A 15,697-nucleotide genomic window follows, 5' to 3' on the forward strand; every position below is an offset into this window, starting at 1 on the left:
TCATGTTCTCAGGAGTGCGGAGAGATGAGTGTGGGGGAATGGGAGACCCCGAGGGAAGGAAATCAGCTGGATGGCTACTGACAAAGTTCCGGATTTAGGTAAAAAGGACGAAGAAGAGAAGCATTGGTGACAGGAAGGGAGCAGCTGAATGTGAGACACATTCAACAGGAAGGATAACCTACTGGGTTACCAGGAGGTGAAGAACAAGATGGAGGAAAGATGGCTCCAACCCAGATGGGATGATGTCACCATCAAAGGAAAGAACACAGGGCAGCTGCGTAGCTAAGGGAAGATGGGTTAAGATTTTTATCCTGGACGTGCTAAGTTTGAAGTGATGATGGAACATCGAGTAGAAACATACGGACCGACACCTAGTCCTAGAATGCAGCCTACAATCCCCTTCAAGCCAGAGAAGCGAGTTCAGAGTTCTTTACATATGGAAGCCATGAATGAGCTCTCTGAGGGAGAAAGGATTTAGAGAGAAATGGAAGAAAAGGATCTCTGGTAAATGGCTGCGTTTGAGGGCAAAGAAAAAAGACAACACTCGTCAGGATTGAAAGAAAACCGGAACAATGTGGCATCTCAGATTTCAATAGAGGACAACTTTAGGATATTAAATGGTGCAGGGATTGAGAGGAATAAAAGTGGAAAGAGATTATTTCTTGCATCATTGAGAGAGTTTCTGACATTATACTTTCAGTGGGGCTAGAGACAGAGTGGCTGATTTAATGTGTTTAAAATCTTGAAAGAGAAATGAGAAAACAAATGTGTTATGTGCCAGAAGACACACTGAGAGCTTCAGTGGTAGAATCTGAGAATTCAGTTGGGCAACTCGTGAGGGCAGCAGATTTAGGTAGTCTGGGTCAGAGTCTCCACAGCCAAGAAAAACGTGAAAGTTTTAAAGAAAACATCCTAGAATCCAAAGAAATTGAGAGAGAGGGTCCTGAAGAAGGATGGGTTTATCAGACAGGAGGGTTAGGGGTCATTTCGGATACAGGAAACACAGATGTGCGTGTCCCAGACGTGGGCTGCCTCTTTGAGCAGCACGTGGCAGAGCACCCACCCTTGGTCTCTGTTGGCCGACCTCCCTGCCCAGGGAGACAGCCCCAGGTCCCAACCAGAAGGAAGGACAGGAAGGCGTTCTAGAAGAGAGAGGTCACAGGCATACTTTATCCTCGTGGACGAGGCTCCTGTTCTTAAGCTACGGATATAATCTCCACTCACCTGCATGTCCTTGAATTCTCTTGTTGACTTGTGAAACCAACCAGCAGCCCTTGACCTTGCCCAAAGGGCAGTTAATGTCTCACTTTGTCCCACACTCTTCATTTACTGGTGATGAGAAAAAGCCATGGTCCTATCCACAAGATCCAAGAGCTCATGGCACTCAAGAAGATGCAGAAAACCCCAAGTCAGAAAGTGCCCTCTAGGTGCAGAGACCGGCTGCACATGCCTCGCTCCCCTCCTCTGTCCCACCCTGGAGACTGCAGGGGAAACACAGATACAGAGTCCCTAGTGCTCTGCCTTCGTTTCCCCTCAGCAGAACTGAGCCATTGGGCCTGATCTCGGTCTCATGGGCCCACATAATCTCCTTCACTGCAACCTTTCTCTCCACCTTCCTTTCTACCAAATGTTACTTAGGAAAACCTCACCCTATTTGGGAACAAAAAAAGATCCTAATTATGGCTACACACCAAACGCAGCGCTAGACATACTTCATCGGTAAGGAACGGGCAAATCCAAGGTTCAGACAAGCAAATGAAAAGGCCATCTCCACCAGCGGGTTATAGAGGTAAGGCAGCCTCCTTAGAAAAGAATTCTACCTGTTTTCTCATCCTTCAGTGAATTTGCTTTCCTGCCGACATTAAGGGACAAAATAGGTATATCTTTTACACTTGTTCTCACAACCAGTGGGACACCTGGCACTTGCTACCTTCTCTACCAGTGTTTGTTGCTTCGGATATAAGGTGACGTGTGCCTTGATTCTGCATATTCTTTTTTTGTTTTAATTATTCATAGGTTATTAATCTATTAATGGAATGTAATTATTAACATTATTAATGTATTATGTAATATACTCATGTAGAAGTGATATATTAGTAACCGCATTTCATGATAAATGCATTGTAATAATTTAGCTAATACAGATTTATAAAAATTATAAATATATAACATATAATATATAAAAGATTTATATTAATCATGATTTAATAAAGAATAATAATTTAATGTAATATATTGTGAATATAAAGTAAATACATTATAATAATTTCATTGTAAGTACACAGTATTTCATTTTTATTTTATTTATTTTTTAAAGATTTTGTTTGTTTATTTGTCAAAGAGAGAGAGAGCACGCACAAGCAGGGGAAGCTGCAGGCAGAGGGAGAAGCAGACTCCATGCTGAGTAAGGAGTCCAGTGTGGGACTCGATTCCAGGACCCTGGGATCACGACCTGAGCCAAAGGCAGACGCTTACCCAACTGAGCCACCCAGGTGCCCCAGTACACAGTATTTTAGGTACACATACCCCATCACTATTTATGACTTTGTTTCTTTTTTTTTTTTTTTTTATGACTTTGTTTCTGTGGGAAAAATGGAAAGTGAATTCAGAGGGCCAAGAAAATTCTTACAAACAGGCTTTTGGAGCACTACCAATTTGTAAATCACGCAATAGGTGGTCATTATTTACATTGTAAATGTCTTTAACTTTTATTTTGAGTTTTGAGTTTTCTGACTGCTTTCAATCTAGCTCTTATAAACAGACCCTCCTAGAATAAGAAATGAACCCAAACTATGAGGGGTCCAGGGGACTGGGACTCATTGCCAGGACTTTGGGGCTCTCGTCTCCAGCTCTCTACCATGGGCGGGGCCACAAGAACCTACAGAGTCCTTTAGTTTGATCCACTTCCACTGGCTCTATTTTTGCATCCCCATATTTAGCACACACAGCTATCTTTATCGCTCCAGCTGACTAGCATGCGAGTCCCCAGGGCATCAGAGTTATACAAGATTATTGAAGCATACTTCCTACTCTTGAAATAAGACAATGCAGAATGCCAAAAAGACATCAGCAAGCGATCACAATGTTAGAAGGAGTGTGTGTGTGTGTGTGTGCATGCGCGCACGCACGAATTTCTAAAGGTTTCTTTCTTTGTACTAAGTTGTATGCATTATTAGAAACACAATATTTATAATGCTTCCTGGAAATACGTCTTAGGCTGTGTAATGAAATCTATTCCTATGCCTAAATTTCACTTGAAAACCTTAAGAAGTAAGGCTTCTTACCATCACATAACCCAGATTTCAAAAACAGGGAACTTTTTAACCTCTATTACCCTCTTCTCAGTCGGGGCATCCATTAGTTACATGGTCTAAATGAACAGCTGAATTGTTCTAAAGGAAGAAACTCAAACATGCCAAGCTTTTGCTTCTTTCTCAGTCCTTCAGTTTTAGCTGATTCCTGTAACAGTGGCCAGCAGAATCGATCACAAAGAAGAAGACTGAGTCCTGAACAGATAGTAGGATCTCACAGACCAAGCTTCACATGTTACTGATATAACTCTAGCTCTTCTGTTCAGATCTGCTGAATCCACTATCATGAGCCTCGTCCCAATGGGGATGTGTGCTAAGAGTAAAACAGACATCCGATGTCAAAGACTTGGTCCAAAAAAAACAAAAAAAACAAAAAAACGTAGACTATCTCACTAATAACCTTTTATATTGATTACATGTCAAAATGATGATGTTTTGATATGTTGGATTATATAACTACATTTTTAAAAAAGATTTTGTTTATTTATTTGACACAGAGAGATCACAAGTAGGCAGAGAGGCAGGTAGAGAGAGAGGGGGAAGCAGGCTCGCTGCTGAGCAGAGAACCCGAACTGGGCTTGATCCCAGGACCCTGAGATTATGACCTGAGCAAAGGGCAGAGGCTTAACCCACCGAGCCACCCAGGCGCTCCTGTAACTACATTTAAAAGACCAATTCTATCTGGGGGCACTGGAGTGGTTCCAGCAGTTAAGGGGTCAATTCTTGATTTCTGCTCATGTCGTGATCTTAGGGTCCTGGTTTTGAGTGGCTCAATGTGGCATCTGCTTGAGATTCTCTCTCTCTCCTTGCTCATGCTCTCTCTCTCTCTCTCTCAAAAATAAATAAGCTCTTCAAAAAAATTAATTCTGTTCCTTCTCTTTCTTTCTTTTTTTTTAATGTGGCGACTAGAAAATACAGAATGACATTTGTGGCTCACATTTGATTTCTACTGGACAGCCCTGGTCTAGAAGCTTCCACAACAAACGGCAAGGCCTGTAAGTGGTCTTTAAGATTGGAAGCCAGAGCTGCTGCAGAATTGTGCTCCCAATCAGGCTAACCAGAGGAGAATCTGACTTGGAATAAAAGTTAAAGCATACTCTGTGTGTTTAGTTTCTCCACCCAAAGAATTTGCTTCATTATTTTTTATTAACATATGATGTATTATTTGTTTCAGGGGTACAGGTCTGTGAATCATCAGTCTTACACACTTCACAGCACTCACCATAGCACATACCCTCCCCAATGTCCATAACCCAACCACCCTATCCCTCTCCCCCTCCCCCCAGCAACCCTCAAGTGTTTTGTGAGATTAAGAGTCTCGTATGGTTTGTCTCCTTTCTGATCCACCCAAGGAATTTTAAGAGTACCCAACCTGACAGTGACATTACACTTACGGGCACAAGCCACTAGGAAAGAGAAATGTTACTGTAGTATACGCAACACCCACCTTCCTTTGCTCTTTCCTAATCGATAACGCAGCCTTCATTTCAGCTCTGTGGTTGCTAACTGTGCCCATCCCACTAGCGAGTGAATCAAGAATTCGCTTGCTTTGAGTTTTTGCTGTTTGTTCCCCAGCCACTGCTTCTAAAAGGAAGACCAGGCATCCTTTCATGGGAAATAGAACTATACATTTGATATTTTTACAATTAATAGAAAAATAAAGCTTTTAGAGTTTTAGGAACGGACAACCAATGGCAAGTTTATTATTGGAGAGCACTGTTAGCGGACACACACACACACACACACACGGAAAAGTTCACACTGACCCCAAGTGTTGATATACACAAAAAGTTCAGTACCAACCCCTGATGTGGGATTACCAGATTACTGAATCAAAAACATACTGTGGGGGTGGTGGGGTCACTGCTGCCAGCAAAGAATTGTGTAACTGCTGGTAAAAACAACAGTGATTTCAGGAGTGGATTGAAAACAAAACAATAACATCTTTGTAATGTTCTGAAATTGTTGCAGGAATAAAATTGAGACTGGCTCCTTTGCATTTCCCAGTCCGATCTGCTGACCATCTTGTCTGCCCATAATTGTTTTCTGCCATTCATTTCCTCCAATTGTCAATTATTACTAAAACAATTATAAAAAAAAATGTGTGTCTTTGTTTCCTGTTGCTGATGAATATAGTGAAGTCACAGACCAGGCTAGTGCATCATAATCTTTTCCATTACAATGAATTATGCTGTCACAAACAGGATACAGCTCTTTACTGGGCAAAGAGGCCGTAAATGGGGCTGAATTAGCTCAGACGTTATTGTCAGCCATGATAGCAAGAAATCAACCCTGGGACTTAATACTCCACTTTTCTAAAACACACCGGTTTTTGTTCCTGATTATAAGAGTAGTTAGTGCATGCTTATCTTGAAGAACATGCTTATCCTGGAAACAAAGTAGAAAATGAAAATCCCCATTATCCCACCAAGGAGAGATTCCTATTGTTAATATTTTGATATGTAAATTTTTAGGTAACTAATTTTCATATAAACATATACAATTGTTAGGTAAATGAGTTCACACTATGTATATAATTTTTTGCCTTCTTTTTCACTTAACATTTACTAAAAACATTAACTATTTTAATTAATGGCTATGTGAAATTCCACATTGTGGAACACTGACAATTTCCTCATTTTGTATATTTGTCCAAAATGTGTCCATTACAAATAGATATGCATTCTTTCACATACATTTTGGTCTCAATCTATGAATATGTCCTTAGGATATATTCCTAAGAGAGAGATTACTCACTTTTGACTAAGAACTATACTGTGTATCTTGAAGTAAATATTTAGAATAAAAGGTCTAGGAAACTTTCTTAACAATTAAAGCACGTATGTGCATTAAAAACTTAATAACCAAACTTGATAACATGTGTCCTCCTAACAAGATAAAGAAGTGACATATTTTTCATGGTTACAAAGTTTAAGGTAAATCTGAAATGTATCTATTCAAACGACCCTTCAGGCCAAGCAACTGTAAGGGGGTATATAATTCCACGAAGTTCTTTTCCAGAATCTCCTAGCACAACTAGCCTCCAAACCATTTAGGAGCCCACAGATGTTTCTGCAGTGATTCTGTGAACTCTTGGTTTCCTAACAAGCTTGCTGCTAGATGGGGCCAGCGCTGTCCCTGCCTGGCCTGGGCGTCGTTACCTGGGACGGCCACTAGAGGACAGCCGGGGACAGAGAAAGGAGTTCGGTTTTTGTGGGGGTTTTTTTGTTGTTGTTTTTTTTTGTTTTTTAACATTCGTAGGCCTGTTTTTGGAATAATCTTTAACTCATCTGATAAGCAAGGAAAAGTAAAACACGAGGCATGGAAGGTTAAACCAATTTCGGAAATAAATAACCATGAAAGTAAAGAAATACGAAATTCTCCAAGTATATACGCTTCCCTTTTGGGGGAAATTAGGTGCCTTTGGATCTTTGCAGATGCAGAAGGGGAATTCAGAGCTGATTGCTGGCTTGGGCTTCCTACACACCTGCTTTTCACTCTCTGTCTCTCGCTAGTTAAGGAGTCATGGACAGATTACTTAACCTCTCGGAACCTCCATTTCCTCTTTTATAAAAGGTGGCCGGCAATGCAGCCTGCCCCTGGGCGGCTGGGAGCATCACCTAAAAGTCTTGGCATGAAGGAAATGCCCAATCAGGACTGGCCCGTTGTGATCTCTTCTGCTTCTCTCCTTCCTCCTAAGCTGTTTCCCATTTCCAGCTGCTCGCTTAGGATTTCTACGTGGCTGTCCCATCAGGGCATCAAAGTTAAGACCTCTAAAACCAAAGTCCTCATCTCCCCGCCTCACTCCCTGACCTGCTGCTATCCCTCTGATTGGCTATTTCTTAGAATAGAAACATAACACGAAACATAACATCCTCTCTGATGCTTCCTCTCCTCCTGTAACCATCACCAATTAGTTTACAAAACATGTCGATTTGTTCTCTAATGCGTCTCCATCTGGTTTCCTTCTCTCTGCTGTCACCAAGAGCCCAGGCCTTGGCAACCTGCTCTCTCTGCCCCACCAGGTCCTGTCCTGAACAGGCAAATTCTATTGATGTCATTTCCCTTTCCAAATCCCCGCAGTGGCTTCCCAGTGGCTTTAAATTAGATTCTAAACTCCCCTGTCCAGCATCACAGTCCCACCAGTCTGACCCCGAACCTCCTCCAGATGCCTCTCTCCGGCCCCATATGCTCACTGCCTCAGCCTCTGCCAACTGTTGGTGCACACTCCCTGCTATGGTGGCCCGATTTAGGAAATTAAAGCAGAGGACACCCACATATGTGTGAATTTCAGATAAACAACAAATAATATTTTTGAACATGTATGTCCCGTGCAGAGGCTTCACACACACACACACACCTGTGCAATAGGACAGAGATAAACTAAAAAAGTTCATTGTCTAGCTGAAATTCACATTTAACTGGGAATCCTGTTTTCCGTCTGGCAGTCCTCTTCCTTGGGTACACCAAGAATATTGCTGTCCCACTGGCATGCGCAGAGGCCCACATACACAGCTCCAATCCTGTTCTGGACACTCTTGTCTCTTGCCATAGTCATTAGCTGTTCTGCCCTGCAAGTCGCTCGGCCTCAGAACTCCAGGAAGCCCGCCTAGATTAGGACTTACCTGGTACCCCCCATCTACATCATTCATTTAGTTAATATGAATCAAGAAGTTGGTGTCAGGGGCTTTGTATCTTACATAATTCCCTTTCTCTGAGTAAATGCTGAGTTAACAAAGGTAAAGATTGCCGGATAAGGAGGAAAACTCAATCAATATGCTTTAGTGGCGTGTGCTGTTGTTAACCTGTCACATAGGGGTATGTGGGGATGAGAAAACCTCCAGAGGCCACTTATCACAGCCAAACTAAAACCAAAATGTGACCCCCTCCACGGCACCTGGCCCAGGTGGGTGCGGCCACCTGGCCTTAACAAGCTTCTCCCCACACTCCATGCCAACACATCCCACAAGTCGTGGACCACATGCAGTGACTTTGCCGGCTCTCAACACTTCACACTATCTCTTCAATAATCTGATTTCCCCTGTATTTAAATGGGAGGGCCAGATGTGGCTCTATCATGAGACCTATAAACACAGAGCAATCATAAGAGTCATGTTGGAAACCAAGCAATACATCTCTATTTAACAGAAAACCTAAAAAAATGTTGACAATTTTTTTTTCAAAATTGGCTAACTCTACCTTCAAATAGTCTGAGGAGCTTGAAATTACATCAAGAAACCAGTGAAACGATTAAACAATCCTCCCCCAAAATCTATTTTAAATGATTGGGATTTCATGAATATATTTATAATCATCTGTGGGGCCTCCAGAAACCAATGACCCACCATAAGGTTTCCAAAAGTGAAAAATATATATTTTTTTAGAATAAAAAGCATAATGCCAAATTTTCTCTATTATTTAAACATTCGACAGTATTTAAGCCATTTTTATTCTCGTAATGTAAATATACAAATGTGTCAGATGAGAAAGTTGTTTTGAAACCGTTAAGAGCAGGGAGTTCAGCGTTCCCAGAAATCAAGATAACCGTCAGCACCATCTCTATCACTAGACCCACGTGGAGGGGCAATTAAAGACGTTACCTGGGGCTTCACTTTGTGGAAATAAGAAAACAGATTCAGAAAGAACTTTACAGCACAGGAATGTCTTGGAAATGCATGCTAAGAGTTTGTCTCTTCAGATCTACCATTTTATCCAGATTAATTTTATTTCCCTCTTTCTTTGTACGGTTCAAGTTCAATGGAGAAAACTTGTTCTCCCTATTCAAGAATACCACACTTGACTACAGTTTCCAAGGAATAAATTCTAATATTCTAATAATAAAAAAAAAAAAAAAAACCCTTAAATTCTCCTAGGAAAGAGAGCAGCCAGCAGACTCCACGTGGAGACAGATCCATGTCCTGGCGTCCTCTCCCCAGTCGCAATCTGGTGACCTCAGCCTTTCTGGCTCCCAGCTTTGCTATCTCCTTGCGACAGATTCTAAACATACCAATCTCAAACTGGGATAAGGCAAAATAACAGCAACACGTTTCCTTCTGCTCTTTCTTGTCAACAGACCACAAGAAACATATTCTTTTGTTGTCCTTGTGACAACATTAATCAAGTTCCGCCAGGACACAAATGTGGGTATTCTCAGCAGTGGATGCAAATAATGCAAATAGGGTGCATCTTTTAAACAAACGTACTTGTTTGATGGCAAGGAATGTTAAAAGAATTTGGAATGTCCCTAGGAGCTTTCCAAGTTTTTGTGGACAGCATCTACTGTTCTCGGATTTAACCCGTTCCCTTTCCACCTTTCCTCTTCCAAACCCGGGGGCAATTTTCAGGTCACTCAGAAAATGTACATGACACGAATGTTTTGAAACCACAACTTAAATGTAAATAATGATTGCGAACAATTTCTATCACTGGAGCTGGTCAGTGATGTTTTTGGTGCTTCTGGAAGGTTTTCCTTTGTCTGAAAATGAATGTCCAGGAAAAGAAGCTCTGTAGTAAAAACAACAACAACTTTCTCTTTGCTTACTTTTCTGCCAAATTTAACTTTTAATTAAAGCAACTTTTCTAAAGTTGACTATGTTTGCTTGCGAGCCGGTTTGAATGTATTCTAAGCCAGGAGTGATCGAAGGAAAGGTACACGGATTATTAAGCAGCAATTTGAAAGGACTGGACAGACAAACTCAAGAAATTATTTTTCAAAAATTATCTTTAGTAAAATTATTTATACTATTTACTCCCTGGTGATGATGAAGCAGAAGAATACTTTAAAGCTATCTTAAGGAAACAACTACGATTTCAAAAAAATATTTATCATTGTTAAAAACTGAAGATGTCATGACAGAGACTGGTTTCTGCATTTCTTCAGAAATATAAGCAAGTTTCTGAGCTCTTCTTGAGGCTGTGCCCTCACAGGATACATACTGTCTCTGGTTGATGCCCATTGCTCCCGATACGCATGTAGACACAACAATGGTTGGTCTTAAAAATGACACTTACCTTAACTCACAGATGTGGACTCATTTCCAACTCATTCCTCTGTTGAACTATCTCTTTCCACTTCACCAACCCCTCCCAAGCGTTTCTTCCATGCATGCAAACTCTTAGAGATTTCTGTCCTGTCTTCTAAAACGCTGCCATCACCTCCATTGCCCCAGCACTGGTCAAAAGTGGGAAGAGGAAAAAATTTCAAATTTGCAAGCTGTTTACGCCTCAGGACGACAGTGAAGCTGCTAAGCTTTGAGCTCAATGAATTAAAGGTTGTTTGGCTAAATGGCAGGCACACTTCCTCCTATTCTTTCTGAACTTAGTTTTCCTGCCTCCCCTGGAGCTTTTTCCTTTCCTGGGCTATAAATAGGCTGGTCGTAAGAGCACTGAGGAAAGAAGAAGGCAGGAAATGTATTTGATTTCAAAAAGCAGTGTGAGGTGTGTGTGTGCGCGCGCGCGCGCGCGTGTGTGTGTGTGTGTGTGTGCGTGTGTGTGTGTGTGTGTTTCTTTCAAGTGAATACCAATAAACAAGCTAAGGGAAATTCAGCTTTGGTCACGGTACCATAGTCAAAGTTTAACTTCCTATCATCTTGGTTGTGCTAAATTGACATTTCCCACCAACAAAGCTTGGGGTTGGAGATGTACCATTTTCTACATAAGATACCATCCGCAAACCTGTATCATGTTCGTTTCCTAAGGGAATGACCTATAAAATGAAACTCCTGGGGGAGACGAGGGAGGGGGCAGATGATAGGGATCGCCACATTGATTTCTTTTCATCCTTTTGGAGGCAAGGTTCAACAACAGAAGATATCAGCAGGTGGATGAGAAAAGTAGATGCTTTGCCTTACAAGAAACGATGAAGCTAAGTTTATAGACTCGTCATCCATTGGCATTAAACTAGACACGGTCCGCAGTTTTGCTACTCAAAGTTGATTAACTTCTCTCATAATTACAGATGCCATAAAATAAAAATTAGACCTCATTTTCCACATATCAGATGGACAGATCCAAATGTTGATATTGCCTGATATCATTCAAGTGGGGAGGAAAGAATTCCCATAAGGCCGACGGAAGTACCAACAGGCATCAACCGTATGGAGGGCAATTCTCAACTGCTTTCAAAATGTGACGTTCACATACTCTGACAAAATACTTAAACATGGCTGATGTGGCGAGTGGGAGAGCAGATCTGGAATGTGGCGACAGCTCCGTTTGTGATAGATACATTGAGTGCTCTTTGATTTTTTATAATGTGCATCTCATGCTTTAAAAACTTACTAATTTTCAGGAAGCCTTGATGGTTCAGTTGGTTGAACATCTGCCTTCGGCTCAGGTCACGATCCCAGAGTCCTGGAATCGAGTCCTACATCGGGCTCCTTGCTTAGCAAGGGCAGCATCTTTTCCTTCTGACTGCTGCTCCCCCTGCTTGTGTGCTCTTTCTCTCTGACAAATAAATAAAATATTTAAAAACTTACTAATTTTAAAGATAGAATTTTAAAAACTGGTATTACTTAAGGTCTTTCCTATGATTCTATTAGTGATCTATTGATTATCTATCATTTTCTGTCGGTCATCCCACAATCAGCGTCTGTCAACAAGCTGTACTTTATGTGGGGGGGGGCACTTTGAGAAGCAACACAGGGGGAGCAGGACAATCTCTTGATAGGAGGGGCTACTCTGCGTGCTGTCCGCTGTCTGGGGACAAGTAGCCTCAGTAGCTCTTGGATCAGACTCTCCGGGGGCGGGGGCAGCAATCTCCGTGAACCCCAGGTCACTCCAAGGCTCACTACAGTGTGAGAAGCAGTGGTGTATACAATTATTTTATGAATACCCCACCTTCTGAAAAGGATTTAGTGACTCTAGTGAAGAGCCCTTAATGCATATTTATAAGCTGCTAAAAGAGTGGAACTTAAAAGTCCTTGTCACAAGAAAAAAAAATGTTTGTAACTATGTTTGACGGCAGATGTTAACTCGACGTACTGTGGTGATCCTTTCATAAAATACACAAAGAGCGAGTCATGAAGTTGGATCCCTGACCCTAATACAGTGTTACATGTCAATTATGTCTCAAAGAAAAAAAATAAAAACTGAACAGGATTGAGGACAACTGATTTTATTTTACAGAAGAATAAGGAAAACTTCTAAATGCTTTTAAGCTGGCGACTCCCGTTTAGAAGACCAGATTATATTAACATATAATGTTAGGAAGACACACTAGTTTCCCTGTTGCCACGGAGAAACCACCTGAAGCAAAGCAAAAGGAGTGGCAGGAACAAGCTGATGGTATTTAAGGGAGAGACAAAAGCTCTCTCTCATTTGGGGTAGTTATGATAAAAATAAATAAAGTCAAAGCTAACTTTACTAATATGTATAATTGGAAATGATACATGGCCTGAAATAAGATGAAACCAAAGAAAACAGGAAGAAATTAAGTCTCTGGATGAAAACAAAACATCCCATTTCCCTGCTTTTGTTTAGTCATTTGATTATCGTTTTCGGATCCAGCCATTCCTCGCCGTCCGTTTGTAGCCTGCATGAGAAGGCCTGTATATTAGAAAGAATCGGTTAAACAAGGAGCTCAGCCAGAGCTGGTGGGGGGGGGAAAGCAAGAGTATGTGCATTCCCAGGCGCAGATGGGGAGGAAAAGATTTCTTTAAAAAAGAGAGAGAGAGAAAGGAGTGAATGACCCTGTTGTAACAGCAGATAGGAAAAAGGAAGTCCATGTGGTCAAGATAGAAAGCTGTAATGTACAGAAGTGATTAAAGGGACATGAGTTGACATTGGCCAGAAAATGGCCAGCCATGGGGTGGGATGTTTCTGGGAGCAAACCATGTGCAAAGCATGAAGTCCACACACAAGAAAAAGCTCCAGGTGTATTCACCAGGCTTTCATTGTTCACCGGAAAAGCTCTTTGTCTTTTTGTGGGGAAGCGTTTTCCCTCTCACAAAGAACAGCTTCACAGAGCTCCCCATATAGGCCATCTCCAGAAATGAAGCATTAAAACGTATATGGGAACAGAAAAGCTCTGTGCTCTTAATCTAAAATTAATGATAAGACTCTCTCAAAGGGCGTTAGGGGAAACAGTTGAAAGGACTCGTGGGGAAAGGTCATGTGCGACTTTCTTCCACTACTTTGGTTTTGCAAGTGGAGGGAAACACACTTTTTTACTGTAGTCACCTACAAAGTATTTTTATGTCTACAACAGAGAGGAAACCCAAGCAAAAGTTGTCAAAGAAAATGCAAAAAAAACTTCATATTATCGTTTGAGTGGAAAACACTGTACTTAAGGCCTCATAGATATTTTTAAGAAAAGCCTATCTTTGTTTACAACATGTAGAAGTGCGAGGTGATCACACGTTGAGGGGAACTGTGCTCCTCTGACTTGAACTGTATCATCCTAATGAAAATAAGTCAGAACTCCTGGAATGACTAACCGAAAGAATGCTGGTAAAGGATGGACCTCTACAGTGCAGTAGGAAATCTGAAAAGATGAGTGGAGGTTAGGAAGGAGTCCTACATTACAAATATATATATATATATATAAAAGTTAACAATTCTTTGAAGGAACAAGAACAGGTACTGGGATAGGAATAACACTCTTCCATTAATCTCATTAATATTGAATTGTGTTCGTCAGTAGTTTATTTTTACTTAGTCTAATTGCCAGGAAACAGTAATGTCAAAGTTACGTTGCAAAATTCCAAGAATCCTGGCACAAAAGAAATAGTTCAGAATATCTCCCAGGAGAGGCCCTGCCTTGGTAAAGTTCAGTGGGAAAATCTAAACCAGGCCACCTGCCTTCACTGGCTTTGGCTTTGGCCTCCCTTGGTATTTGGTCACTGCCAAGCACCTAAAATAAAACAGCACTAGTTTCCATGTAATGAAGAAGAAGAAAAAAAAAAGGATCCCGAGTCTCTCCGATAATAAACACCTAGAGCAGTATCAGTTTTGTCAAGACTAAAATCTGATGTCATCATTACCAAAGAAATCATAATTGGTATTGTGGTAGAAGTTTTTGTATTGATTTTGAAACAGGGACCCTTTCTTTTTGCTGTTTCTGCCACTTATGTGTCCCTTTGGGGAAAGGCTTTGGACTCAACCATAAGCTGGTTTGTGAGCGAATCGCTGCTGGAGGCAGCGGGAAGCAAAGCCACTGCTGGGAAGAAATGCAGAAAAGAAAGCAGATCGCTGTAGGGACAGAGCATGACACACTTCCGAAGGCAGAGGCACGTTACCATGGGCTCCAAGAACGTTGGTGCCCAAACATTATCTTATTTTTGTGCAACATTTGGAAGGAAGGAAGGAAGGAAGGAAGGAAGGAGGAGAAAGAATGTGGCCGTGAAATTGGTTTGCTGAGCAAAAAATAAAATTTATTGCTTTGAAAGCCACTCTGGTCTGGTAAAGGCCAAGTGGTAAGTCGGTTGCTAATTTAATAGTGGCATACAGTTTCCTTGCTGAAAAACTGAAAAAACTACATTTGTTTGAATTCACAATAGAGTCAATACACCCTATTATCCCCTGAACCATATAATGATGTCACTAACGAAAAAAATCCAAAATGGGTTTATTTTGATATTGTCAAGGTGAACATGATTCCAAGGTTTAGAACTTTAACACAAATTATGGCATGCAAAATCACCCCAAAGAGATGCAGTAAGTTAAAATAAGTGAGTCTTCTGGTCACATCCGATACGACCAAGAGATTCTCTCTTCCTTGCCGGCTTTGAAGAAGCAAGCTGCTATGCTGGGAGCTGCCTCTGGAGACCAGTACATGGCAAGGACCTGGGGGTAGACTTCTTCCAAAAGCCAGCAAAAACCTGAGGCCCTCAATCTGAGAGCATGCAAGGAGCGGATGTTGCCAACAATCCCATGAGCTTGGAAGCAGCTCCTTCTCCAGCTGAGCCTCAGATAAAACCAAAGCTCTAGCCGATACCTTGACTGAAGCTTTGTAAGTCTCAGAAGAAGTGCACCAGGCTAAGCCATGTCCAGCCAGGCAGGCGATAGCAGAGTCTCCTATAAGATGGTTTGCAGTCATAGGCAAGGTAATCATATACACATAACCATGCGTACCCCATCACCTTTGCTGCGTTCTATTAGTTAGAAGCAAATACAGGTCCTGCCCGTACTCTGGGGGAGGGGCTCAAAGGGCATGAATACCAAGAGGCGGAGGATCATGGCATCTGCCCTAGAGTTTATCTGCCTCAATGGATAAAAGACGCAGAAAGGAGAAACAAATACACGTAATAATATCTGGTGGATTACTGAAGAATAGTTAGGACGACAATGTTTCCCAGAGACAGAACAGACAGAACTACTTCTTAATTGTTCCTCTTTCGAGGCAGAGGGAAGCTCACCACCTTGAGAGAGCAGCAGGATGTCTCTTG

At 41.6% G+C, this 15,697-nt stretch overlaps 1 protein-coding gene across 1 annotated transcript in view; it reads right to left on the bottom strand.

The window, feature by feature from the left end:
- LOC111158513 (RAS guanyl releasing protein 3) overlaps positions 1-10,571 on the bottom strand; it is a 105,535-nt gene extending 94,964 nt beyond the window's left edge. Inside the window, exon 1 of the mRNA XM_022520586.1 lies at positions 10,323-10,571. The gene's annotated coding sequence lies outside the window, so the exon portion shown is untranslated. The remainder of the gene's footprint in view (positions 1-10,322) is intronic.
- Between the last annotated feature and the right edge of the window lie 5,126 nt (positions 10,572-15,697).

This window comes from Enhydra lutris, unplaced genomic scaffold (assembly GCF_002288905.1).
Source record: "Enhydra lutris kenyoni isolate GAN:26980312 unplaced genomic scaffold, ASM228890v2 scaffoldscaffold59, whole genome shotgun sequence".
NCBI classification, from domain to species: Eukaryota; Metazoa; Chordata; class Mammalia; order Carnivora; family Mustelidae; genus Enhydra; species Enhydra lutris.